Here is a 26,692-nt window from a genome sequence, read left to right as displayed (position 1 = left end):
CTGTGAGCTAAGGACAATGGAGATTATATGGAACCACAATTTCTATCTTTCTGGAAGTTTTCCATCCCTCAGGGAAACAAGAATATGCACAAGTCCTGAAAGGATTGTGTATGTGTACAGGCGGATGACACAGATACTCTGCTTACTGGAAACTGAGATTTTGATGGGGCTGGAGGGGCAAGGGAAATATCATAGGCGAGGGGTGGCTTGACCCCGACCTGCTGGGATTAGGTGGATTTTGATGGGAGCAGGGAATCGACCATGCATTACTAGCCCACTGTGCTAGTGAGGCAATAGATAGCTCAGGGGTTATGAGAGAAGTTTCTGGAGCTTGACTGCTTGGGTTCAAATCCTGGTCCCATTACTTTAAACTTTAACAATTTCTCATCTGTAAGGAGGTAGAAAGAGGGAAAGAGTTTCAGTCAGGATCCCAACAGGAAACGGATGGAGTAGTCTAAATAGATAGGAGGGTGATTTATTTACAAAGACTAGTGCAGTAACCCTGAGCAGTGGTGCTTAGGGAAGGGAAAGGGATATTATCCTCAGACCTCTGGGATTGAGGGGAAAGGACAGTCACCAGAACCAGCAGGCATAGTGTAGAGGAAGCCCGCCTCTCAGGGAGCAGTGCCCGTCAGATGAGGGGCACAGGTAGAAGGAACCCAGCGCGAAAGGAGCCAGGACTGCGAATGCCTTCTCTCCGCTCCATCCCTTGGACCCCTTGCCTGGCCCCGCCCCTCTCTCCCTTTTGGCCAAGCGCAACCCAAGTCTCTGTCCTTGGGTCCTCGGGAACTGGTTGGGATCCCACGGTCATGCTCCCAGATGAGAGCTGCTGGAGAAAGGTACCGTGTGGATCTGGAGGGGGCAGACAGAAGCTACCTGGCCCAGAGTGGAAACACCATGGTGTGCAAGCAGGGAAGGGCTTGCTGGGGCTGGGTATAGTTCTTGAGAACTCCGTGTAGGAATTAAATTTGGTTCTAAAGGCAGTGGGAACCGGGAGAGTTTCTGAGCACGAGGGTGACATAATGAGAGAGCAAACCAACACTGGGGTCTGAGGAAGACTGTAAGGCAGAAAGACAGAGTTGATGCTGGCAGGAGAAACACTGGGTTAGACCTCAGGCATCCCCACCTCATCCCGTTTCTGTGGGGTTCCGGGCTTTCTGGGGGCACCAGCTGCAGCTGTCAGGAAATTCTCTCCCATCTCCACAGGCAGTGGCTCCTGTCTACAGCTTGCAGCAGGGTCCTTCCCAGAGGGAACTTTCTAGGTCGACTTCCTCTCTCCTTCCTTGCCTGTGGTTTTAAGAGCTGCTCTAATAACTGTCACCTGGTTGGCTACAGACTTTTCAGGAAGGGCTGGATCTAAGCAGCTCCCTTAACTACAGTCTTGGACCTGTCATAGGGCCGAGGCCCAGAACGCTCTGCTGTGGAAAGAAAGTTAATGAGCCTCATTATAGCCCGACGCAGAGATTCCCTCTGACAGACACATGTGGTAATGGCTTGGAATGAACACACTCCCACGAACAATTGGAAAAGAGACTTCTCATTGTTTCTCGGGCCCATAATTCATTTGCTGTAAAAATGACCGTGTTGGCTGTACTACACATCTCCTCTCTGAACCATGCTTTTATTGGAGCAACTTAAATATATAAGGAAGAAAGCACTTTTTGAAAGAAGCAACCCAATGCCTATACGTGGGGTTGAAAAATCAAGATGTCCCTGTAGCCAAGGCTTTAAGGGGTGTTTCTCGGTTCCCTGACAGTCGTACGGATGTCTGCTTTGCCATAAAGAATTTGACCCTGTCTTTTCTGTAATTTTTGTGTGGCAAAGGACTGCGGGGCTGAGGGGCACTGGGAAACCAGGAGCCGCTACCTCAGGAAACAGGTGCATTTGTTCCTAACCCTGCAGACTGGGCTCTGGAGGAAGATTCGCACCCAGGGGATGGCTCACGAGTAGGTCAGCCCAGACGTTTTAGTTCTTTTTCCTTCCAGGTGTTTCATTCTAAGCCTCTAAACTCCAAACCAGGGCGGCACCGCTTCCTTCCTTAGAAAAGCAATTACATAGCAAGACATTACGTCTCTTTCTAGAAAGTCACCCATTCATGCTCCTCTTATCCAAATTATAGGCCGCTCAGAAGGCTGGCTGATTGCAAAGAGGCTCGATGTGGGGGTGGGAGGAGCGAATGGACCTTATTTTCTGATGAACACAGATGAAGTTGCAATTTGCCGTTTTCAATCAACAGCATCGGGAGACATCAGCAAAGGTCACCCCACTAACCATATTTTGTAAGAGAAATCTGAGATCCTTCAGACTAGTCCTCAGGGCAGTTTTCTGCCCTTTTCCACAGTGGCCCCTCACTTACAGGATGCTCTCAGATGAATTTGGATTGGGCTTCAGTATTGCTTTTAGATGCACATAAAATAATTGCTTTTGAGACAATACCCTCGTGATTAAAAAACCACTGTAGCTAAAAATATTTAAATCAGGAAGCATCCCAAATAAAAGACTTGGCAAAACACATCAGATATGACAAAAATTTTGCTGGCAGAATGCAAAATAAGTATCAAAAGACTAAACTATACATAAGGCACCATGAAGTGTTCGAGCGATGCTCGGTACCATTTGGCCCAAGATGTTTATACAGCTCCATGTAATGGTAGCTAATCACATAAATTCTTTGTTTCAGTTTGAAATCTGTTCAGGTTGACACCTCTACTATCATGTTGATTATTTTTCTCCCATCTTCTGATCTCCTTCTGCCTTTTTTTTTTAAGGATGAATTATTGGCAGAGCATGAGCTTGCAAAAAAAGAGATTTGATTCTAGTTTTATTTCTTTTCCCCGTTTTTCTATGTTTTTCTACGTTTATCTGCAGCATCTTGATCTTAAGCTCCTGATTCACCTCAGATTCTCTCAGTAAATCCTCATTTTAATTTTCACCTGCCATACTGATCTCTCTTCCCTCTCCTTCTTTTCCTCACCACCCCCCGCCCCCGTTTTTATTTCTTATTTCCTTCCCCAGGTTTTCTCCATTTTACGGGGCAGTTATAAGCTCTACACTCTCACAGATCATGGATGGATTGTTCTGAGTGGTGGACTAGGGGGTCACAGCTAGAGTTCATGACATTAATTTCCCCACTTGGGAGAGAAAGCTTACGCTGAAACCAATGCCCTTTCTCCTTTTGTCACTGCTTTCCCAGACCAACTGGCCAGATTCAAGTTGGCCAAAAGAAAGGGCGAACAGTGGTCATGGTTTCTTCTCCCCTCGCTACCCACAGCAGGGAAGCTGTACGCGTGGATTGTGATGTGTGCAAGAGACAGAGGTGACCCGTGAAACCGTGTGGAGTTTCTACACTGCTGGGGTCTGACGCTTGAGTCCCTCCCACATTCCTCTGGTGAAATTGTCACCCCCAAGGTGATGGCGGTAGGAGGCGGGGCCTCTGGGAGGTGTTTTGTCACAAGGGCAAACCCCTTATGACCGGGATTCATGCCCTGATAAGAAGAGGCCCCAGAGAGCTACCTTGTCCCTTCGGACCTGGCACGACGTCATCGGGGAAGGCTGCCCTCAGCAGACACGGAATCTGCCGTTACCTCGATCTTGAGCTCCCCAGGCTCCAGACTATGAGAAATAAATTTCTGTGGTTTATGGTGTTTTTTTTTTTTTTTTTTTTTTGTTGTTTTGTGATAGCAGCCCACACAGACTAAGACATACAAGGAGCAGTGTTTGGGAGACCTGAAAGGCAGGAATAGGATGAGGCTAGGGTAAAACGGAGGGTTTGTCTCATATCTCTTCCCAGGGTGTTCCCAGAGGCAGCCAGAGTCAGGGGTCACTGTGGCCCCAGGCAGAGTTCTCTTGCCCCTCAGAGCTCAGAACTCACTACTTCGTTGGAGCTTCAACATAGTTTTTCACTGGGTGTGACGCCAAGGTTGACAGCGAGGGAATTGTACGTACCTAGGTCCCAGCAAGCCCGCCAGGATCTAGAGATAGCATCATTTTAAATATTTTCCTTTAGCAACATTTCAATTTATTCAACACCCTCCCCCGCTAACATCCTAATGTTAAAACAATAGGACATCAATTTCCATCTAAAACTTTGTCTGTTTCCTGCTTCCTGGGATTTCCAGTGGCTCTTTTTCCGACTGCTCAGAGCACAGTGTTCTTTCCATTTCAGACTCCCCTCTATGATACCTGGTCTTCATGGGGTCGGGGTGGGGCTTCTTCTTGTTATCTTTGGATGCCCAGCCCTTAGCAAGAGACATACCACAGAGCTGGAGCTCAAAAAACACTTTTCAGCATTTACCATGTGTTGATGGTGCAACTCATTTTTTCCCCAATTTAAATATGTTTTGCTTTCCAACCAGATTGTGGCTCCCCCAGAGCATTTTACCACCAGAGGATGGTGTTCTTTGCATGAGGTAGGTGTTCATTATAGACTTGTTTGATGGTGATTAAACTCCACACGTATTTTATCGAATCCCTTCTCTGTGCCAGAGAGTGTGGTAGGTACATAGAATGAAAACGTGGGGGGAAAAAGAAAAGAATCCTGCCCTCTAGGAAGTCAAACGATAGCCTGATAGTAATAACATATCTCTGGGATCTGGCAGAAAAATGCACCTTACTCAAATAGCTGTTGTTTTAATCATCGTTATGTGACCCCAGTTTCAGAAGTACTTGGGCATTGTCATCTGATCACCTGACCTGTTTAATAAGAGGCTGGGATTGAAGTTAAGTGCAGGAGTATTTTAGCCAATGAATTTTGTGCCTTGTTTCCCACTTAGTAACTTACTCAATGGAAATTCGAAGCAACCGTCAACACGGGCTCCATGCTGGGCACTGGGCAGAGAGAGAGAGGGTGTATTGGTTGTATTACTAGGTTTTAGGGACCTACAGCTGGGATTCTTACCAACCCTGCTCACTCCTACTGGGAGGCAGACTCTGCTAAGTGCGAGAGGAGAGATAAAAACCAAGTGTTATTGTAATGATTAATTTTGACTGCAGTGATTCTGGCTGACTTCACAAACAAATTGATATTTGAGTTGGCCCCTGATATTGGATTTTGACAAGCAGACACTGGAGGAAAAGACCAACTCAGACAAGTGAAAACAGGATAAACAGAGACACAGAAGTGTGAAAGTTTCTGCCCTAAATATACAGCGGAGGTGTAATCGTTGGGTGTGGTTTACACACAGATTTTCAAGGGCTGTGAATGACCCCAGGCAGGGATCGCACTATTATTCCCTGGGTCAGATCAGGCCTTTGGCCACATTTTGTTTGGCCTCGCACAAGGTTTTTAAAATTTTTTTGAGTTGCTGCCAACATTTAAAAATCGGGAGATTTCACATACACATTCAGATTTCAGGCGTTTCTTGAAAATAACCTCGGAAGACTGTGCCTGCTTTTCCTCAAGGCGACAACTGGCTAGGATTGAATAATGGCCACTCTGTTTAGACAGGCAAGCAGAGTTCTTCGCCTTGCCACTGTCCCCGGCTAACTGGCCCCAATCAAATGGTACAGGCAGGTATTTGAGTTGCCCCCTTTGGCCCAAAAGCTTTGCTGATGGCTGCGTGCGGGGAGAGCTGGGGTCTGTTTCAGGGAGCTTTACACAGCGGTTGACTTAAACACACATCTGGATGGCTCTTGGGACTTAGCTGACTCTTCAGAAGCTGCTGTGAGGAATCTGGTTCATCTAATTAGATCCTAGGCTGGTATACCTGGTAGATTTTTAGAGGCAGAGGATAATGACCCTCAGAATTTAAAAGATCGCTTTCCATGGCAACCCACAATGCTTTTGTCAATTTGCGAGCTTGTTAGCGTCTCTGGTTTATCTTCCCTTGATAAGTGAGTCTTCTTTTCTTCTGGAATGTAGACTGGCGGTTTGCCAACAAGAATTGAAATCCATTTTCAGAACAAAGGAGGAGATGTATATATGTTTTTTTCTCTTTCATTTCCTTTGTTCAGCTGTTATGCCAATCAGATGTTCAGACTTCTCGGACCTCTGTGAGCTAACTTTTCATTTCCCTTTTTCTCAGGGAGAGGTGCACTTTGATTGCACTGGTGCCCATGTGCCTCTGCTGGACTTGGGTTGTGAAGCCATACCAAGGCCCCAAATGCAAACACACGGTGATACACACACAAAATGCAGGTGTTTATCTTCTCCACACCCACAGAGCCCTGTGAGCTCTTGCTCATACACAAACACTCTGTGCCTGATGCCTATAAAGAGTGAGAGGTCCCTAACTGACATAACCTTCTTTTCAGAAGAATAAAATAGAAGGTTACTGAGTCGAGGAGCTAATCTGTCTAATTAGATGCCTCTGAGCGAAATGCATAAAATTTGCATGAATTATCTTAACATGCAAAGAATAGGACACAGGAAGGAAAAACTCAAGGAAATTTGCATTTGGGTGGGGGGAGGGGCAGGCTCCGCGGCTATAATCCAGAAGGTCCTTTCTCCTTTTATGTTTTGGAACTACGCTCCAGAGGAGCGGCTGTGCGCTGCCTGATGTAAGCAAAGACAGTCCTTGGATCCTTGGCTTTGCAAACAGTTCCTCCAAGTCTTGCGTGCGGATTGCGGGCGAAGCAGCCATCACGGCCGGCCGCGTGGTGACGTGGAAGCTTCATTTCTGCCGTGCTGGGGGGACTGGGATCATCAGTTTCAGTGCCGGCCTCTCGCGGGTGGAGAGGACAATTGCTGCTTGGCCTCTAGGTGGCACTGTTGTATCTATTGTAAGAGGCGCTGGACCTTGGTTAGCCGCATCCCTGCTGTTTAAGATGGAGGAGGAAAAAGAACACAAAAAAATAATAAAATACAACTCCCCCCTGCCTGCCCCCCATCTCCTAACGGTACAACCTACTCTACCTAGGCACACCTCCTCCGTCCTGCCCAAGGACACTGTATGTTGTTTAACCTCAAATGATTTATTTAAAATCAGTGTTTCTCTTACTTCCTTTGCTTTGTAGGCACAGAGCAAGCCCAGAGAGCATTCATTGGAGAGCTTACTGCCCAGGATCCTACCTGCCTTTCCGCGTTTTGCTACCCCTGCCCCAATCGTCCCGTCTTCCCTTCCATGCTGCTGCTGATGTTCATGCTGGGCCAGTGTGCAGTGGTTCCTGGGACCCTGGGGAGGCACTGGTGAGGAGTGGAGTCGCGGCTGAAAGGAGCAGCCTGGCAGTCCTGTGACCGGGAAGATGGCAAACTGGCCGAAATGAGACAGGGAGTGGGAGGGAAGCCAGGTGCCGCTTCTCCCTTTCCACTCTTTCTGGCAGTCTAGAAAACCTGTTTCCTCCCGGGCTGATGGGTTTGGGTCAAGTGTGAGAATTACATTCTGACATTTAGTTAGAGGTGGTGAGGTTGAGGCAAGGGACGAAGAGCTCACTCATTAGGAGTTTCCCCAGTGCTGGGATGGGTCATCCTACTGACCTAATAGGCAAAGCCTTGAGGGCAGTATTAAGGGTGTTTGTAAAATAACAACAACAACAACAGCAACAACAACAACAACAGTTTCTGGAGGTCAGAGTTAATTCTTTTTTTTTTTTTTTTTTTTTTTTAAAGCTAATGCTTAAAACATCGTAGCATGTAACAAATAGGAGGAGGAGGCACAGGGAAAACAGGTAATGTGTGCAGCATGAAAACGTTTGTAAGGACTTTTTCCTCCCTGATGTTAATAAGTTCATTTCTTCCTCACAGGGTTGTTTTCCCTAATTCACCTAAGACAATACGGGGTTCACTCTGTGACTTTGCTCAAGGTCACAAAGTTAGGGTGGTTGTCTAAGTCCAAGGTTTTCCCTCATTAGGGATTGTTTTATTTGTTATTTTCCTGAACAAATTCCTCAGTTGGGAAGCAATAATATTCAAGTCTAACCGATCAACATTTGCCTTACTTGCTACTCGAGAATCAAATCAATAGAAGCTTGGGGGCGAACCAATAAAAGCAGCCCTCGTCTTTGTTTGTAAAATGACAATTCTGACTCTACATTGACTTGAGAAGCAACGACCTTAGGGCTTATTCTCTGCTCACTCTCAGTTTTGCTGTGTGTTTGTTTCTTTATCATTTGATCTGTTTGTGCCTCAGTGGTACCCTCTGTTGAATAGGTTGAACAAACTTTGTTTGAACATCTAGGGAACATAAATTAATGTTTTATGAGTCTACTCAGGGGTCTTCAAATTGAAAGATTTAAGACAAGCAGTAGTTTTTAACATGGTTTTAATAGCAATTTATTAAGCCCAAACCTTAGGGAATCATGTAAGAATATATGATTTCCTCTGCCTGATTACATCTTCGAGCTTTGTAAAAGTTTATAATGGATGAAATAGTACTTAACAGCTTCATAAACCAAACTGTTACGCACGTTTAAATGGTCTTCACTCTTATTATCTTTACTAATGAATTTCGCCAGGCATCTCTGTTATAGCTGTATGATTTATAAAGATTATATTTACTTTTTCTCCTTATAAGAACCTAATGAGACCAAATTGGTTGCATGTAATCAGACACTGGCCTTTCTCATCTCTTCGGGTTTTATTTACGAAAGCTTATTAGAGCAAACGTACTGAGTAATATGCAGCAATAGCTAGGTTTTGCCTAATGATCCCAAACAGCCAACACAGAATGCAGATAATGAAATGACAGGCTGATTACAAATGCAAGGAGAAAAGTGAATGCACTCAGGGTCCATTTCGAAAATCCTTACCTAGGCAAAGCACCCATTAACATGTTTTCAACCTAAGAACATCAGCTTGTACAGAGAGCTGGGCTGAAACACACGTCTCAGAAAATGAGGGCTGAGTTCTCTGCTTTGTTTTCCAACAGGGTGTGGTTGGCTCCCCCCCCCCCCAAGGGGACTGCTGTGGCACCGAAGATTACACGAACCCCCCATTCGTGAAGAGAAACTATGAGTTCGTTCACTTCAACAGCTGAAATAAATAATTTGGACTCACATCGTTATTTTCCTCTTAGAGCCAGCATGAAATACAACCTGGATTGATATTACCCAAGTTAGAATCCTCCCCCCGCCAAAGACATATAAGCACATGGCGACATCGCCGGCCTGAGTGGCTAACATCAGTGCTGTCTCGAGAGTCTCTACCCTGGGTTGCCCCTTCCCCTACAGCATCTTCTTCCCTTCCTCGTCAGGATGTTCCTTCCATTTTGCTAAGACAAACATTTGCTGCCCTTCCAGGAGTAGAACATTGAACTGATTTTTTTTTTTCTAATATGACTCAGAAGGACCTGAGGGAGGAGGGATAGCTTTATTGTTTTCCCAGATGTCAACCTTACATGTTTCCGGTCCTCTGTAATGCTCTACTCTGTAATGACTTGGCCATTCATAAGACCTTCCCAAACCATGTGCGAAGCCGTTTACACATTTATTCCCTTCCTGTACTACCTGCTGGTGTAATGCATTTGGTAAGTTTATTACCCTTTGAGTGAACAACTTTCCCTGTAAAGTTTCAAAGGTGTCCCCTCATACTAGATTTTGAGATTTGGCAAATAAATCTGTTTTCACCTTACTTGTATTATGGAAGATTTTATAGTTTGAGATAATGTTCCCTCTCTAGTCTTTGCATTTCCAGATGACGGATACCCCAAGACCTTGGACCTCCAGTTGGTTTGTGAAACTTTCTCCGCAAGCTTTCCCACTAGGAGAGCAATTTTTGGGTTATTTATTTATTTATTTATTCAGGCCTTTGCTCTGTATGTTTGTTTCCTTCACCTAGATTAGATTAAACTAGTCTAGAATAACGTATAGTAAAGGGCAATAGCAATTATGCAATCAGAGAATGTTAGAGGCCACCTTTACTGTAGGCTGAAGAAAGTCAGGCTGTAGGCTGAAGAAAGTCAGGCTTAAAGAAGTCAGGTCACATTATTAGTTAAAGAGAGACCATTTCATGCTGCCAATTTGGTCTCATTAGGTTCTTATAAGGAGAAAAGGTAAATATAATCTTTGGAAGTCATACAGCTATAACAGAGATGCCTGGTGAAATCCATTCGTTAAGATGATAAGAGCGAAGACCATTTAAACGTGTGTAACAGGTCTGGATTAGAACTGGGCGCTCAGACCAACATTCTTTCCAAAGTCTTGCCTGAGATCAAATGGACAACTCTGGTTTTTTATTTTTTATTTTTATGTTATCCACATGTGGTCAAAAGTTCACGGTCAAAAAATATTAGGAGTAAAATTGTAAAGTAGGCTATTCTTTCCTTCAGAACTTTTCCACTCCCAATCAAGTCTCCCATTCTGATGAAGGTGTTCCTGGTTGTGTTTGCCAAACACCCAGGCAGGGGCTTGGTGTACTTCCTGTCTGCCTCAGGCCGCCAGATGCATCTGTGTGACTCTGATGGGCTGTACTTTTTTTTTTTTTAAGATTTTATTTATTTGAGATAGAGCAAGAGTTCCAGTGGGGGTGGGGGAGGGGCAGAGAGAGAGGAAGAAGCAGACTCCCCCCCTGAGCAGGGAGCCAGACGCGGGGCTCGGCTTGATCCCAGGACTCTGAGATCATGACCTGAGCTGAAGGCAGACACTTAACTGGCTGGGCCACCTAGGCGCCCCTGGGCTGTACTTTTTGTAACCCATTTCTGCTGCTTGCTCCTTCCCTCAGTTCCATCAACTTGCTATGCTCTCGTGGATCAAGACTTCCCATTCTGGGACCATATCGTGGCCTTGGGACCCTGAAGGTAACACTCGAATCAGAGACCCCATTTCCAGCTGAGATACCCAGGAGCCCAAGTTTCTGCTTTTTTCCTCTTTCTTCCTCTTATGACCATTCTAGAAAAAGCAAATATTGTGGAACCGTGGAAATCCTGACTGCCCTAAGGGGAAGAAGACTTTGGGCAGAGGGGTCTTTTCTACTATCTGTTGCTTTTAGGTGTTGGCTGAGGCTGCAGCTGGTGTATATGTGATTCTGAACCCACTTTTTGCACGGAGGCTACAACTCTGTCACGTTCATTCCCCTGTTCAGTCCTTTCCTCCCGGAAGAGAGCATGGGGTTGAAAATGACGGTCAATGCGACCGAGTCATAGAACTTCCGCCAGGATTAGCAAGAGGGCAGGAGGCAGAGGGGAGGTCAAGGCAGGAGCACTCAGGGAGGAGAGTGGGGGGAACGGCAAGGAGGAAAGCACCATGGAAGGCAGCTGGTCCTGGTACCTCATTGTTGCCTATATTTCATTTTGTGTCTTGTCTCTCCTCCCACGGTGTTTGGTTCATTTCTTCCTCATTTTATTTTGTTTTATAGTTTGTAATCTGTTTTCAATGTTTCTCCTGTACTGCTTCCTGCAGCGCTCTCTCGGACACATTTCTTCTGGAACCTGTGAGCAGTGTTTCTGTGTTACATTGTAGCAGAGAGGTCTCCGCTGGTGAACTCTAATTCTCAACCATTGTAGCTGGCTTTAGATGTTCCGCACATTTGCCCAGGCTGTTTGGGATTCTGAAAGTGAAGCAAATATTTATTCCTTTTGCATTCAAGGGTACATAACATCATATTGCAGGCCTTGGTATCATCTCTTTCCATTGGAAGCAGGTGAGTCTCAAAGAATTTATTCCCCAAACTTATCTCTACGTTTATGAGAATCTTGTAATAACAATGGTGGATATTATCATCTGTATATTACTTTGAAGATTGTAAGCGTATCTGCAGGGGCTGCCTCGTGCGCTGTCGAACTGCCTGCCTGCGGAAAGGTTCCGAGCACCTGATGGTACTACGCCTTTTATGATCGTAAACTCAGGAGTAGAGATGCCATTAATTCCTGCTTTCCAAACTTCACCCTCTTGTTGAAGAATGCTCTGCACACAATGGGCACTCAATTTTCTGGATGGGCTTGTAAATCTCAGTCCTTAACTCAAATGTCCCCAGTACAGATTTACTGTAATTTAAGAAAATCCAATACATAAAACTAGAATTTACAGCAACATATATTATTTGTATTACAAAAGGATTTATCACAGGACTTCCTTTAATAGCAAACTCCTTCCGTGTATTCAAGTTATTTTTGTCTTACAAGGCAATTCAATTTACACAGAAAAAACAGGTGAATTTGACTAAGAGTCATCTTGATTGCGCGGAATAAGAGCACTTGATTCTTAGGCAGTGACTAATGGCCTGGTGGTATCTCTTTTGATCATACAGTTATGTCATATAGAAAGGTGACTTGTTATTATTATGAACCACAAGCTCTCAGTTGATGGAAATGGAAAGTATGCGAAGAGGTAGCATGCAGGGAGGGAGCGGCATCCTCCCTGGTTCCAGCCCAGAGCCCAGAATCTCTCCCAGGGTAGATAACTTGAACGGGATTGGAAATACACACGCACATGCACACATGTATACACGTGTGCACGCACGCACATACACACACTATCTCTAGGCTTGCAGCCCTTGAATGATCCTGGCTTTCCTCACAGGCCTTCCTCAACCCAGCTCTGACCTCTCTTAAGTTCCGTGAGACCCCATCTCTGCCCCAGGGGGTGTCTCTCCCTGGGACCAGGTCATCTGCATTCCCCAGGGCAGGGCAAGGAAGGGCCGGCAAGGGCAAGGAAGCGGACGCCAAGTGTTTCTGAGCTGGCCCAGCTCCTGGTTGAGTTCGGCCACTGTGGGAACACTGCAACACTGGCTTTCCCCTGATGGAAACGGCCCACCTCTCAGTCCCCTCTCTCTCTTCTCCTCTTGAAAGCCAATTTCCTGCTTCAATCTTATTCTTATGAATAGAAACACGGAGCTTGCATGGAGAATGAGAAACTACTGTATCATAGGAAGCAATCACACAGAACACAAAAAGCCATTCAAAGTAATTAAACTACTCCCATCCCCTTTTCTATATTTCTTTTCAGCTCCGCACTGATGGGCTGTTTATCTTTGCCACCACAACAGCGGCGCGGCAGCGCAGGGAACAGGCAAGCCATTTTCTGCACCGGCTCCTGCCGAGAGGGCAGAATTAAGACAAACACTTTCATTCTTGGCTGCCAAAGCATTTTAGCTTCTGAAAAGCAAGGGAAGCAACGCCATCACCCCCGTGAGGAAATAAATAAATAAAGGCCCGGGTGGCGCGAGAAGCTTCTGGGCGATTTTGCAGTTGCCGGAGGAAAGGGGGTGGGACGGGTGCGGACGGGGTGGGGTGGGGGGTGGGAGCGATGGGGAGCTCATTATCTCGCAGCCCCTGGAAGCTTTTGTTCTCTTCAGCTGTGCTAAGGAGGCTGCAGCTCTGCTCCCAGCTGTGCAGAAGCTTGCAAGCTTCTCGGAGTGTCTTAGTCGGCAACGTGACTCCAGCAGGCTTTGCTCCGGGGAGACGGCAGCTGGGTAGGAAAGTGGACACCCCTGGCTCTGACTGAGCAGGACTGAGTTAACAGGGCCCCCCATGTGAGTACCTGCAGAGCTGATCTTTTCTGGTGCAAATGCAGAGGGAGAGAGAGAGAGAGAGACACAGAGAGAGAGAGAGCGCGCATGGGAGCTTAGAGGTTTGCCTGAGGGCTTTCGTAGCTTCCCCCTTGCTTGTCCTGGCCCCAGCCTGACTGTCGCAGCTGCTTTAGGGAGTGGACACCTTGGATGGCGACACATCACAGGGGGCTTAAAGTTACAGATAAAAGGGAAGAACTCAGAGCGGCTCAGTAGCACCCACCCTTCCTCCAGCTCAGCATCACAAACACATCGGGAACGTATTTATTCTCTTGAGACAAATCAGTGTTTCATTAGAAGTGGTGGTATTGGGACACTGGCGAGAGAGCTGGAGGAAGCTGGCCTGAGAAAGGGCTTCTAAACTGTCAAGAAGTCAGTTACTCGGGCCAACAGCACTAGATGGGAACTGAGGCGTCCCAAGGACCTATGTGAGGAACCTCTTCACAGCAGGTTCTCTGCGGAGTGCTCTGGGTGCCTCACAGCATAAACCACTAGGGGGGGTAGAGGTTCCCCTGCCCCTACCCTGAGTACCCGCTCTGCTACTGCCTTTTCTGGGGGTTCAGGGAACTTTGCATCCAATAGACAACCTCGACTGGATGGAAAATTTTGCAGATGTCCCAAAAAATGCCAAACCACGCTGTGCGGACCATCTCAAGTCTGCGACCTAAGTGACGGGCACTCGGTTCCTGGGGGCTGGCCCACTCACTGCGACAGGCCGAGATTGGGCGTGGGACAGTTAACTTCCTGGTTTAGGAAGATGTCAATTTCAGTGCAGCCCCAGAGGCCCTGGACCCACGCCCTCCCCAGCGCCATGGACCCTGTGCAAAGTTGCCTGTTAGCTTTAATCTGGGGAGCTGGCGCCTCAGCCATTGCCCACTGACAGACCTGCAGTATTCAGCACTTGTTTTGCATCTGTCATTATCTTTTGTATGTGAGGACGTTTAACGTGCAATAAATGTAAATGGGCAATGTATATTCTGTGTTTTATTAACTCTCGTTTGAGCCTGTTGTCGCCAGGGACTGCTTTGCTTTGCCAGGATTCATCAGCAAGACACACAGTGCTCGGTTTTCTTCCCTCGCCCCATCTCGTTTCTGAAAGCTGCTTTTTTATCCAAGGTCTAGTTCTACCAAGGCCCCTGTGCCTTCCTCTGGTTCTCAGGGTGGCAGGGGCACCCACACTTCAGATGGCAAAGTCTTTCTGGGATGGCTTACTTCAACCATTACCCAGATCTGCGGAGAGGGTGGTGGAGAGGAAGGCCTCTTGTATAGCCATCATCTAATCTGTGTATATTTCAGCAGATAGAGAACTACAAAAATGTTTCTTGAATTTCAGTAAAATCACATGTTGCTACCCAGACAGAACCATTAAATCCTTTCCCCCCATTTACACATTTTTTAGAAAGACCTAGTCTTGGGGTGCCTGGGTGGCTCAGTTGGTTAAGTGTCTGCCTTGGGCTCTGGTCATGATCTCAGGGTCCTGGGATTGAGTCCTGTGTGGGGTTCTCTGCCCCGCAGGGATTCTGCTTCTCCCTCTTTCCACCCCCTCATCTCACACTCTCTCAAGTAAATAAATTAAAAAAAAAAAAGGACCTAGTCTTGCAATGATTTCATTTGCTTTGTTTAAGTGTTCAATATACTAAATGAAAATGATAATTCAATTTATTCTCTCAGTAGGCATCCTTGTAAGGTACAAGAGAGGTGGGGCAATGCCTCACTTAAATTAATCGAGTCAATGGGGGCAATGGCAAAACATCTCAGGATTCTTGACTGTCCGGGCAAGTACATTGACGTTTGAAAGCCCCTGCGGGTAATGTGCCTCCTTACATATTCACCTTGCTACTTAGGGTGGCTTCAAGTAATGGGGACAAATTTTGATCCTGACTTTTGGGTGAGAGTTGGGAGTAGTAAATCAATGGAAATTGTATTCTTTTAATGCTTTCTGAGACTTAGCCAGTGAACCTTCCTAGTGTGAGGACGAGAGAGTATCAACAGTAGCATGTCAGACTGGGTGGGTGGGTTGGGGGAAGCATCCTGTTGAGAGAGCATCTGTCAAATTATGGGGGTACTCAGAGAATCACAGCCACACGGTACAGAGGTCTTCCTTCCTAGGTCTGGCTGTGTCTTAAATTAAGGGGCTTTCAGGTATTTTGGACAGCTTCCCATATCTGCTTTTGTGTAAGTGATTCGAAACTTTTCGGAGTGAATGGTAAGGAAGAAAGGTAGATTAGAAATATCAGGAGACTTCACAAATGTACTTCTCCAAACTTCCACCAATGCTGATTTTAACCCTCCAACCTCTCCTGCAGTGTTTCCCCAACTCACAGTTCCAAGCAGTACCCACAGCGTAATAGTTTTTGATCCTGAGATGACTTAAAAACAACAGCAACAACAACATAGGTTTATGAAGATGTAATTCACACACTATGCAATTTACCTAACTGAAGTGTAAAATTCAGTGGTTTTCAACGTATTCACAGAGTTGGGCAACAATCATCACATCAATTTTGGAATATTTCTATCTCTCCAGTCCCTGGCAACTGCTAATCTACTTTCTGTCTCTAAATTTGCCTTCTGGACTTTTCGTGTAAATGGAATCCTGTAATACACGGTCCTTTGTGACTGACTTCTTTCACCTAGCATAATGTCTTCAGGGTTTATCCATGTTGTAGTGTGTGTTAAGACTTCATTCTTTTTATTGCCAAATAATATTCCATTGTCTGATAGACCATGTTTTATTTATCCATTCACCAGTTGACGGACATTTGAATTGTTTCCGCTTTTTGGCTATTCCGAATCACGCTGCTATGAATAGTTGTATACTGGTTTTTATGTGAGCACATCTTTTCATTTCTCTAGGGTACATACCTAGAGGTGGGGTTGCTGGGTCATATGGTGACTCTCCATTTACCAGGCTGAGGAAGTGCCAAGCCGTTTTCCAAAGTGGCTGCACCATGTATGTTCTTACCAGCAGTCTATGAGAGTTCCCATTTCTGCATATCCTCACTAATGCTGGGTATCGTCTGTCTTTTTTCTTGTAGCCATGATAGGGGGGAGGAAGTAATATTTCATTTTTTATAATAATATTTTTTTATTATGTTATGTTAGTCACCATACAGTACATCCCTAGCTTTTGATGTAGTGTTCCATGATTCATTACTCGCGTATAACACCCAGTGCACCATGCCATACGTGCCCTCCTTAATACTCATCACCAGCCTATCCCATTTCCACCCCCCCCCGAAGCCCTCAGTTTGTCTCCCAGAGTCCATTTTTCAATGTGGGTTTTTTTTTTTTTTAAAGATTTTATTTATTTATTTGACAGCCAGCGAGAGAGGGAACACAAGCAGGGGGAGTGGGAGAGGAAGAAGCAGGCTCCCAGCAGAGGAGCCTGACGTGGGGCTCGATCCCAGAACGCCGGGATCACGCCCTGAGCCGAAGGCAGACGCCCAACGACTGCGCCACCCAGGCGCCCCCAATGTGGTTTTGATTTACATTTCTCTAATGACTAAAGATGTTGAGCATCTTTTCCTGTGCTCATTTGCTGTATGCTCATCTTCTTTTGAGATACATCTATTTGAATTCTTTGTCCCTTTTCAAATTGGGTCATTTATTTTTTTATTATTAAGTTTTAAGAGTGCTTTATATAATTAGGATTCAAATCCCTTCTATATGACATCTGCAAATATTTTCTCCTATTATGAAGTTTGTTTTTTCATCATTTGGAGCACAAGTTTTTTAATGTTGGTGAAGTTCAATCTATCTATATTTTTCCTTGTTGTTTGTGCTTTCGGTGATATAGTCCAGACAGGACATTTGAGTATAACAAATAAAGATCCCCCTACCCCGCCAGGTATAGCAGGAGTGCATTGGGATGTGTTTGTGGCAAGAAGGACAAGGCAACTAACTTGGAGAACAAAGCTTACCCACTTCATCAAGTAGGTCAGTTTTTACCTATTTAGAAAGATTTTATTTCTAGAAGGCTGCTATGGCCAAACATATTTTAAATTCGACACAAGTATTTTATTTCCACGTATTATATCTTCATTTGAGGAGAGAGGAAAGTATTACCAATACTAGCTTATGTATTTAAAGTCAAATTCTATCAAAAAACTTTGATTTAAAAAGGAATTCCCTGTACAGCATTTAAAGTCCCCTCCCCCCTTTTTAGTTTCATGATATTCTTGTCCATGAGGATGTTGAACTATGACTGTTCAGACTATCCTTTCTGGAAAGCTCAGTGATAAGGCTTAGCCCCTGTTTCTTGGTGACTCTAAGTCTTAATTGCTTCCTGGCTCAAACCAGACGAGGTCAAGACTTGTGCACATTAAATAAGAAAATTAAAATGAAAAATAAGAAGAATCAAACAAACACTTGAAGGATTTGATTTAATAAGCTTGAGAGTTATATATTTTGTTTGTGTCAATGATGCTGTGAGGCAGGGTAGTTGAATGAGGTGATTTTAGGTCCTTTGTACTTACATGACATATATGCTATTTGGTAACAGATTTCAAAGACAAAATACTATGTCTTTTAAACAAAAAAGAAATCAAGAGCTTTTTAGAGGGCAGTGATTATGATCTCCAGTTGCTGAACAGACATGTGGAAGCCTACACTATCAAAAATGGAGTCTTCATTCAGAAATTGTGTGAACATGGGCTGTGTGAGTCTGGGCTCTTGAGAGAAACAGAACCAACAGGAGGACGTAGAGTGTTTTATTATGAGGAATTAGCTCATGCAGTCATGTAAGCTGAGAAGTCCCAAGATCTGTAGGGGCAAGCTGGAGACCAGGAGGGCTGATGGAGTAGTCGTATCCAAGTCCAAGAGCTGAGGTGGAAATTCCATTCTGAGTCCAAGGCCAAAGACAAGAGAAGACCACCATTCCAGCTTGAAGACTGCCAGACAAAGAGAGAGCATTCTGTCTTCATTTGTCCTTTTGTTCTTTTCAGACCTTTAACATTATGAAGCCCACCCACGTTAGGAAGGGCAATCTGCTTTACTCCGTGGTCTACTGATTCCAATGTTAATTTCATTTGATTCAAATGTTAATTTCATTCAGAAACACCTTCACAGGCACATCCAGAATACTGTTTAGCCGAGTATCCGGGCATTCCACAACCCAGTCAAGTTGACACACGCCATTAACCATCATGAGAACACTGTAGAGACTCAGCTCCATGCATCTCCTCTACAATCTCTCTCTCTTTTTTTTTTTTAAGATTTTATTTATTTATTCGACAGAGATAGAGACAGCCAGTGAGAGAGGGAACACAAGCAGGGGGGGTGGGAGAGGAAGAAGCAGGCTCCCAGCGGAGGAGCCTGATGTGGGGCTCGATCCCATAACGCCAGGATCACGCCCTGAGCCGAAGGCAGACGCTTAACCGCTGTGCCACCCAAGCGCACCTCCTCTACAATCTCTATTAAAATCCCTGGGAAATAATTTCTTAAAGATGTACCTAGCACACAGTGGGGTGATATGATCCTACAAATTGTGATCTTGTAAACAACCTAAAGAAAGAACCGTTTCAAAGAGGCAGTGTAAATTTTCATCTGCTCTGCTTTCCCAACGCATACGTACTCTGCCAATGTCTCAGACCGTCTCTTATTATAGATTCACATAATTTGGGCAAGGTTGAAACAGTGCCCGGGATTCAGCATAGTACATGGATCTACTAATCCTTTCAGTGGTCAATTGGACTCTCCTTCTGTACACATTTGGGAGACAAGTTTCTTGTGACAGCCGCTGCTACTGGTCCTGAATTTAATTATTATAAACTCATGCATCGGTAAGTGTGAATGTAGCTATCCTGGGCCAAGAATACAGCCTTCAATCTGTGCTCAGGCTTAAAAATCACCAGCACCTTCAGAAGAGAAGGACTCTTCATGTCACTACTGTTGCCATTTTGGAAATGTCAATGATTGCTGAGCGTGTCCCATGGAACACTTTGACTCTGGGATATGAAGTGGGAAAGATGCCATTAGCTTTGTAGGCCTCTCTGAATAACATGCATGCTGTTTCTGTCTTCACGTCCATATCTTGGGAATATTTTAAGCTCTTTTGGCAACTGAACACACCTTCCACTGACTACAGGATAACAGGTTATATAAACAGAGAACCAGTGAGACGAATTGAAAACAGAAAAATTTAGTCAAACAACCATTTAGAATCTAGGGGAGGGGGTTGGAGAGGCAGTGGACAGCAGGAAATAGTCAACACAATATCAGATAATCAGTTTTTTAATTTATTCCCCTCAGTGAATTTATTGGATGTGTGAGCAGGTTTCTATGAAGCCAGCTGACATGGTCAATTCAGTCAATTAGCACTGGCTTCTTTTCAGGCTTGTTCTCAGAGGTGCATATAAATTATGCAGGGTTGGCTACAGGCTTTGGGCAGGTAAAGCCTTTGCAAGAAAGCAGTCTCTTTGCCCTCTCAAAATGTGCTATCTTTGCAATGCCTAAGGCTGTGCAGTTCTCTGTCATCGTAGGGTTGGAATGGAGATGAAATTCTTTCTAGTTTGAAAATCCCAAACCAACACAATTTGGAGCCAAAAGAGAATGGCCCAGTGACCATGAATCCAGCTGTTAACCTCCTTCAACTAGCCAGAAACTTGAAATATGAATAAAAGGGCTAAAACAGAAACACATTTTCTTGCATGTTTATAAAACAAAAAGTAATGATTGGTGATTATCCCTCAACCTTGTCTCCTTCAATCTGATGTCAACCCACCCTCCTTTGAACTTCCTTGCAATTTTGTGTTATTATTATTATTAATTATTATTGTTATTATTACTAATTTTACTTCTTCAATCAGCCATGATAGTTATGTGGGCACTTATTTCATTATACTTCATCTATCCTTTTGTATTCAGGAATATTCATATTTATCTTCATATATCTTCCAGCCCACTAACACAATGAATCATGCCTATGTTTTGCAGATAAATGCATGAATGAATGTATACACAAGTCAATTTGAATTGTACTAGATTGTATGTAGAACAAGAATCACTGAAATTCATAAAGAGATAGCAAACTCTAAAATGTTGGTGGTTGTGAACATCAAAAATCCCCCCCTTTTTTTTTAAACAAAGACTTTTCCCCACGGTACATAGAGGGGCATAGCTCTTCCAGAAAATGTTGAACTAACAAGTCGTTACCTGCAGATTTATGTAATGTGAACAAAAAGTTCAAAAATTTAACACTTTTGTCCTAAATCAATTGGCTTGGCAAATATCTCCTTTATTGCATGCCTTAAATTTTGTCTTGTGAGCCATGCTGTGTATATAAAAAGTCTACAAAATAATGATACTAGAAAAAACATCCATATACCCACCGTCCAGGTTAAGAAATAAACTACTACCTGAGAGATCTCTTTGTGTTTTCCCTTTGAACACACCCCACATTCCACCTTCCCCTTCACAGGCAACCACAGGAACCATCATTCCCTGGCCATTCTTTATACTTTCAATTTCTTTTCTTTATACTTTTAATTAGGACATATCTACGGATAGATAGTAAACACAGTATTGTTAAGTGTTTTCTAAATTGTATATAACGTAAGATTTAATATCACAAAGATGTCAATTATTTGATGATATTGAATGAAATTTGATTCCCAGATTGAACTAAATGGACATAGACTCAGCAAATTTCAATAAAAATCTCAGGAAGTATTTTCATGGAGTTTGAAAGTATGATTCTAAAATTCATACAGAGTGGAAAGAGTCAAAAATAGCCAAGACACTCCTGGGAGAGTAGAAAAAGTTATGTGTATGAGGGACGGGAGCCTTTTCCTAACAGATACCAAATGTATTGTTAAGCTGGGGCAATGAAGACAGTGTGGCGCTGGGGTGGAGATCGACAAGTAGACCCATGGAAAAGGATAGTTAGGCCAGAAATAGAGCCATGATTATATGGGAACTTGATATATAACAGGAGCTGCACTGAGGGCTACAAGGAAGAAAAATGAACTATCTAGCAAACCATTATCCATATGGACAAAAATAAAATTGGATCTTTGCTTCAAATCATATGCAATAATACATGCCTATTGAATTAAAGATGAATGTGAAAGTTAAGAAAGTCAAAACAATAAACATTTGAGAAGAAAATGTAAGAGACTATCTTTATCAGCTTTGGCTGTGAGTGACTTCTTTTATACGATTAATAAAAAAGCACAAACATAAAAGAAAAGGTTGATAAATTCATTAAAAATAAGAACTTGGTTCGTCCAAAGACACCATAAAGGGACAAACCATAAACTGAGAAAAGATACTTGCAACAAATGTAACCAAGAAAGATTTAGTATCCTGAACATATAAAGACCTCCTATGAATCATTAAGCAAAAGGAAAACAACTAAATCTTAAAATGGGCAAAAGTTATGAGCATAAATTCCAGAGAAGAGGCAACATAAAACCTATAAACATACGAAAAGATGCTCAACTTCATTAGTATTCAGTGAAATGCAAATTGAAATCACAATGAGACTTCATTTCATATTTAGCAGATTGGCAAAAGTTAGTAAAAGTTCTCTACCAAACATTTGTGAAAATGTGGAGAAACAGGGCAGGATCTCTTATCCAGTTCTGGTGGAGTGCAAAATGGTTCCAAACAGAATGACACTACCTAATAAACTTCAACATGCCATATTATTTTACCATATAATAGAAATAAAGCGATGGCACAGAACGTGGTGGGTCCCTGGAATTATCTCTAGATGCTCTTAGAAGTTGTACTGTACTGAGGAGGAAGAGAGGAAAATTGGAGTTCATTCTTTGTTGGGAGAACTCTCAATGGAGTTTTAGAAGCTTGGCAGTTTTGCATGGATCAATCTGCTTCTTAGGAAAATAGGTGAAATTTCATCAATCTTAAAAATCTTTGGTGCCAAGAATGGATTTATGTAAGTAAAGTAATTGCAACATAGATCTGCCATCCACACACCTTTTATGGGAGTTGTTCTTGTGGTGTTAGTGTTGTATAACATCAGAAACGGGAGGCATGTCAGAGATCGTCATGCCTAAAAGTTCTGATCACCTGTCCCAAATGGGTGGGGAGTTGCAGGTCCTGAGCAATGGGTTACAGACTGGGGCAAATGGTTTGGAGCCAACTTCTGAGTCACACTGCCCGATTTAGAATTCTAGTTCTCCCACGGGACTTTAAAACACAGTGATCTGACTACATTTCTAGTGGCATATAATCCACGAACAAAAAGAACTGCAAAAACAAAACAAAACAAAAAACCCAAAAAACCCAAAACTTAAATAGATCATAGTTCTTATATTATTGGTAATAATTTTGGTTACTCTTTACTCTTGTGTTGTTACTTTTGTGTATTTTGTCGAGTAAGTAAGAGAAGTGATTATGTGTTCTTCTATCATTCTGGGTGTCATTGAGAAAGGTAATTCTTCGTATAGGAGAGAGGAAATATAGATGCCAATTTGAAGTTATTAAGTAAAAGGTTTGAGGTCTGAATTTGAAGTGGTATTGAAATGAGTATAAACTCATGATGTATTTTGTCTTAAAAATTTTTCCTTGGTTCTTTCCATGGAAAAGACCTAAGAGAAATGATCAATTTGGTAGCAATGCGCAGATTGAAGTCCTGCAATACCATTCCCATCAGAAGGAGCCGGAGACACTTGGAAGATATCTAGGGAAGGAAATGCACAGGATTAACTTGGAAAGCCCTGTTTGTGCAGCTGGCAAGGCAACTATTAAAAGCCCCTAGGGTTGCATTGTAAAGTTTCAGGAAACAAGTTTGGCCAAATATGGAATAAATGAACATCAATAAGGATAACTACAGTGAAATTAAAGGTACAAGTAATTAAACCCATGAGTTTACAATGAATGGATAATGACCCCGAGAAAACAAATGTCACTGTTCATCAAGGAAGGAGCCTTGTGAATCCACTTATCATTTAGGAAGCTGGTATAGAAAGGGAGAGAATCAAGGCCGCCATTCCCATGAACTATATAATTGGATAATTGAATAGTTGCTATAGGAAATTAATCTTTATAGAAGCATTCCTGCTAATAAATGAAGAAGGAATGATGCAATCAGAATATCACCATTTGGCAACATGTGACGAACTACTGTATCTAGGCATTGAACACGAGCGGCTGTTAAATTTTAAAATTAGAACTAAAACATTATAAAATGAGAAAGAACCAGGCATTAGGTACTTCCTAATGGAAGAGCACACCGCTGCATATGAAGCCATCTTGCTAAGAAATCAAACCTGAATCTGATCCATCCTCTAGGTCTACCCAGGTGTATAAGAAACTCAGAGAACAAAGGAACACGGTCAACAGCACCATGGAGCTGTAATCAGTGGAATTTCAGATTATTGGAAATTGTATAAGACAAATGATCTGGTTTCCTTAACAAATAAATTACAAGAAAAAAAGAAAGAGAGAGAAAGAAGGGGCATTTATAAGTTAAAAGAGACCGAGGAACCAAGTGACATTACCAGCCGATTGGAAAGAGGGAGTCTCATTTGGATTCTGATTCAAACAAGCAGACTATAAAAGCTGAACAAAAGTGTTGGCTTTGCTGTTGCTAACTGGAATCATGTTCTCAAACACAAATTTACGTCTTCTCTCTATGCCATAGTTTGTTCATCTATGTAATGGGGTTAATAAACATGCCTCCCTCATAGAGCTTTAGTTGGAATGAAATGAAGTGGTTTGTAAAGCATTTCAGGCAATGCCTACCTAGTACATTGTAAGGACTCAATAACTTTGTTATTATTGTATTTTTGTTATTATTACCATGAAATACGGTGTTCAAAGATTGGTAAGAAGTCTAGTAGCAGACTACAATATTCCAAAAAACTGGAAAATGAACCAAAAAAATAGGAAAACCAAGATGGAAAGCCACACAAATTGGCACTGGGCACAGCTGGTAGATGAAGAAGATAGAAGTGGTTTATAAGAAAAGGGAGACTGAGTCATGTTCACTCCGCAGTAGTTGTTTTCTCCGTGTTCCTTTGTTCTCTGAGTTTCTTATACACCTGGGTAGACCTAGAGGATGGATCTGATTCAGGTTTGATTTCTTAGCAAGGTACCTTCATATGTTCCTCATATGTGAGGAACATTTTTATCTAGAGTTCTGGAATTACCTATAGCCTCCAAGTGCTCAGAAACTCCGGTGTGGCTTTGCCAAGAGCAGAGAAAACAACTACCGCGGAGTGAACATGACTTACAACATGGTAGTGGTTGAAGTTGCGGTTTGTTCAAAGCCTTACCTCGAAACTGTGGCACAGCTAGGACTCAAATCCGGGTTTCTTGGCTGCTGACTTCAGGGCTCTGTGTCCCTCACTTCTCTCTATCATCATATAGCTGTTTCACTGAAGTTGAGATGACAAAGGAAGTAGAAGCCAAACTACCAAGGGCAAATTATGGTCTTTGCAATATTGCCAGAAATATTCCTGGAATGGGGAAACATACTGACAAACCTGAAAAGAGTCTTGGATTTTCCCCTATCCTACATTTATACCTTTGAATGTTTCCTGAATTTAAGACCAGTTGAAAGTTTCCAGATGAGACTCTATGAATCTAATTGATGTAACGAGAAGGAAAGAGAACATACTTCTAATCTGCAAAATAGCCTTGTGAATTAGTATTATTTTTATAACCATATTTTTTCAGATGAAAACTGGGGATTAGAAACATCAAGTATCTGCCAAGGTCACATAGCCAGAAAGGGCAGAGCTAGAACTCAAGCCCAGCCATGTTTGCTATGATACCATCATTGAGATAAAGCACAGCCTTTTACAAGGGGAACAGTTCTGATATTTACATGAATCTCGCTCACTAGTTAAAAGAAACAAGATGTTTCACTTTTCCTTCCTTTGATAATGTGGCTTTAAACCCTGAAATAAAATCTTTAAGGGCAAAGTAATGGTTATAATAAGATTTCAGTTTTCCAATTTTAAGTGCGGCATGTACCTATTATTGCTTAATTTCAAGACCCTCTTCATTACCAGTGGTTTCATCAGTTGCAGCCAATGTTCTCTTGCCCTCCACGTGGGTGTTCCCACTCAGTTTCTTTAGGGTCAGTATACATTTGGAGAAGCGGAGATTAATCTCATTGAAGACACTACCAGTAGTAAGATCATTTTTTCTTTATTCTTATAATTTGTTGTGATTATCATGAAAATCATATCTTCTTAAGACTGTAGAAAATTCTCTCTTCTGGTTGTTTTAATAAAACAGATTGTAGGGGCGCCTGGGTGACTCAGTAGGTTAAGTGTCTGACTCTTTTTTTTTTTTAATTTTTTATTATGTTATGTTAGTCACCATACAGTACATCCTTAGCTTTTGATGTAGTGTTCCATGCTTCATTGTTTGTGTATAACACCCAGTGCTCCATGCAATACGTGCCCTCCTTAATACCCATCACTGGCCTAGCCCTTCCCCCCACCCCCCTCCCCTCTGAAGCCCTCAGTTTGGAAAATTGTACAGCTATATGCAAAAGAATGAAACTTGACCACTCTCTCACACCATACACAAAGATAAACTCCAAATGGATGAAAGACCTCGATGTGAGACAGGAATCCATCAAAATCCTAGAGGAGAACGTAGGCTGTAACCTCTTTGCCATCGGCCACAGCAACTTCTTTCATGACACATCTCCAAAGGCAAGAGAAACAAAAGAAAAAAATTAACAAGTGTCTGACTCTAGATTTCTGCTCAGGTCATGATCTCATGGTTGTGAGATTGAGCTCCGAGTTGGGCTCTGTGTTGGGCATGGAGACTGCTTAAGATTCTCTTTTATCTTCTCCCACTGCCCCTCCCCACCTCTAAACAACAACAACAACAACAACAACAACAACAACAACGACAACACAAAACCAGATTGTATTTATGGATGTCAGCTTGTATTTGAAACTTAAATTTGAGATACATATGAATTAGGAAGCTGGAAAGAATGAACTTAAGAATAACCAGTGTTCTGAAATACAGGAAAAAAATCTTACTGTGGTTTTAGTTTTAGTTTTAGTCTCAAGACAAGTCATTTTTTTAGTTTTAGTTTTAGTCTCAAGACAAGTCATTTTTTTAGTTTTAGTTTTAGTCTCAAGACAAGTCATTTTATTTCCACCCATGGCAGAGAATGACTGCAGGCGGACGGTGGGTGTTACATCTCTCAATACATTTCTTCTCATTGTCTTTTGCTTAGAAGGCCAACTAAAAACTTTAAAAGATTTTTTGGCTTTCCTTTGGGCTGTCTATATTACCAAATTCCCCAGTGTGTGAGAGAGAAAACTCTAGGATCATAGAACGAGAATTAGATAATATTGTTTAAGTGAAAGAAAA

The sequence above is a fragment of the Ursus maritimus genome, unplaced genomic scaffold, assembly GCF_017311325.1.
Source record: "Ursus maritimus isolate PB19 unplaced genomic scaffold, ASM1731132v1 scaffold_28, whole genome shotgun sequence".
NCBI classification, from domain to species: Eukaryota; Metazoa; Chordata; class Mammalia; order Carnivora; family Ursidae; genus Ursus; species Ursus maritimus.
This window is presented reverse-complemented; position numbering follows the sequence as displayed.